We start from the raw sequence: 2,855 nt of genomic DNA on the forward strand, positions 1-2,855 counted from the left end.
TTTCACAAAACTTGGGACAGATTGACGAAATTGCGCGTGTCACGATCGCTGTAAACAAGCTGAAAATTGCAGATTGAACTGAAAGAAGAAGAAGGAGTGATTTGGGAGATCCATGAGTAGGTGTCTCCTGAAGTTCTACCCCCTTTTGAAGCCATCAGATTTGGGTTTCGAGCAGCAGAGAAGGAGCTGTAATTTTTATGCACATTTTGTTCTATGAAGAAGCTCCAGGAGATCTAATGCCTGGAGATTGCTTCTGAGTAGTACAAAGATTCCAGGTTCTTTCAATACATATTGACTCAATTCATTGTGATTTGTCTTTGTAGTGTTTACCACTTGGGTATTCTCTATCTTCTCTTCCATCTCCTATCTCTACTTCTGATCCCCGGTGGATTCGACCTTTCCACAAAAACCCCTCCGACAACGCTTCACTCTTAAGCGTGGGAGGAATGATAACTGAGAAATATGTGCAAAAATAGGCACCAAAATGAGCTCATATGGAAACAACTTTTTGTAAAATGACTCATTGCAAATGTAGTTCTTGGAAAAAAATTCAAATATGAAGCAATGTAACAATGCGGGTCCTAAGGCTTACATCTTAAAATATGAAAAGGAAAAGCAAGGTCAAATACCTTTGTCCTATTCTCAAAATGAGGGGTCTCTAAGACCTTAGGAAAATGTATGCAAACTCACTTTTATAATATCAAAAAAAGGAAAAGGTGGTTGTGAGTCGTGGGATTTGGAGAGGTGGAAGGTTGAGGTGGTTACAACCTCTCTATGTATTATTACACTGACAATACCTGCACTTGCACACTACTCTCTCTCTCTCTCTCTCTCTCTCTCTCTCTCTCTCTCTCTCTCTCATAGATACACTCAGCACTCATGGATGCTCGAGCATAATGTTGGTAGAGAGAAGAATAAAGACATATACTAATTGTACATCATATAGCCTCATAAGACTTTCTGAATCAAATCACCAAAAGGTATTTAAAAATTCCTCAATAAAACTATTCAACAAAGTTGGAAGCTTGGTCAAAACACCAACTCAAATAATAAATGGAATTTCTCTAGTAGGGGATTAAATCATTTGTACACATCTCTCTATTAACTAAAATTTTGATGTTTATAGGTGCACTTCTAACAAGCTACTAATACAATCTTCCTTTCCCTTTGGTCCTTGATCTTAGTCCATCTACCATTGGTTTTCCCCCCCCAATTTCATGTTGTATGGTCTCCTATTTTTATGAATGTATATCCTCTATAGCTAATCCTATATTTTTGTTTTTCACCCTAAAACACCCCCTAGGGTGAAGTAAGTAAAATGCTTTTCTCATGGGGGAAAAAGTTTACATGGCAGGTGTCACCTGACATTAAAAGAGATCCCCTTTCGACATAGAATACATGGAAAATTATGTTGTCTTGAGATTGCAAAGATTTGATGTTGTGAGGAATTAAGTCATGCTAGCATTTTACATCAAGATAATATTGTGCATAAGCACACTTGCTTCCATGTAGGAAAGTACAATAGACCACCAAGGTAATCAAATAGATTGGTACTTATTACGTTGCATATAAATGTATGTGTATCTTATGTATGTATGCAAAGGTCGGAACGGTGGCTCCAGGCCTTTAGACTTTTGTCACGTGTGTCTGGAAGGAAGAAAGGCGTGGGAGAGAGCACATTGCTCGTGATTGGCGAGAGAAGGTTGGTAAGAGAAGAAAATGGCTCGGGCAATCAAGCTAGCCAACTCCTCGTTCAATGGAAGGGAAAGCTCGCAGCAAGACTTGAGACACCGGAACGCCATGTATGTATAAATGGCAGAAGAGATGACCACCACAATTCCGAAAGAAGACATATATTGTGGGATTACTTTGACGGGAAGGCACGTACAAATAGCTCCTTTTGGCGTGCGGGTGCAGACGGCGACGACGGCCAAAAGGATTTGTAGTCATCGTGGGACTCGGGAGCGAGGCCGATTCCGTTGCCGGGACTTGAACCCGGGTCGCTCGGGTGAGAGCCGAGTATCCTAACCAACTAGACTACAACGGATCGATGCATGGCTTCGCTAGCGCCCGTTTCTTGCACACTTCCCGTGCCTCCTTCTAGTCTCATTCCTAGTAAAATTGCGGCATCTCAACGGGTGCACAAACACTCCCTTGCCCGCGGCCCCGCTCTATAGGCGCACTCCACGCTCCATCTCATACTTTATACGGCGACGCCTCCGCAAAACCTGCAACAAAGCAAAACGCTTCTTTACCGGATTAATGCCACCCCTTCCCTACGGCCAACAATGGAGCGCGCGCAGGCAGAGAGTGCATCGTCATCGTCATAAACTGTGCTGATCTCGGAGGGTGCGTTGCAATGTCCATTTGAACGGACATACCAGCCAACCAACATAAACCAAGCGAGGCACTAGATTACCTGCCATGTCACGTCTACGCACCACCTGCTCGTGGAGGCTACAACGTCTATCGCTTGCTTCTATGGGAACGCATAGGACCGGTGCTGCAAAACCACACACGAGACGACGGTACCGAGCGAAAACGACAAGACAGACAGTCCCCTTACTTTCACTAGGTGCACTCGTAGCTACGCCTTTGATTTTGTAGGTTCTGGGATGCATTCATCATGTCAAGCCCACCACTCAAAGCCCTTCAAGTCTAGTGGATCATATCTTATCAGTTATCACATATTACTAGAGGCTTTTCACAATCTATGTAAACATCACATGTTAGTATCTGAGGTACAACTTTTGAAATTTAGAATTCATGTATCCATCGATGCCACACCCTAGGGGCATGTCTCGATCCATATAATGGCCTCTTTAGCTTATAGGCTTTGTGAAAATGGGGGGGCA

The 2,855-nt window shown here is 43.2% G+C and overlaps 1 non-coding gene across 1 annotated transcript; it reads right to left on the bottom strand.

Annotated features, from left to right (window-relative positions):
• Window positions 1–1,974: 1,974 nt before the first annotated feature.
• Window positions 1,975–2,047, bottom strand: TRNAE-CUC (transfer RNA glutamic acid (anticodon CUC)). The gene has a single exon. It is a non-coding gene; the product is annotated as a tRNA-Glu (tRNA).
• Window positions 2,048–2,855: the final 808 nt, after the last annotated feature.

This window comes from Lygodium microphyllum, chromosome 23 (assembly GCF_053477565.2).
Source record: "Lygodium microphyllum isolate KBCC chromosome 23, Lygodium_microphyllum_v1.1.10, whole genome shotgun sequence".
Classification (NCBI taxonomy): domain Eukaryota; kingdom Viridiplantae; phylum Streptophyta; class Polypodiopsida; order Schizaeales; family Lygodiaceae; genus Lygodium; species Lygodium microphyllum.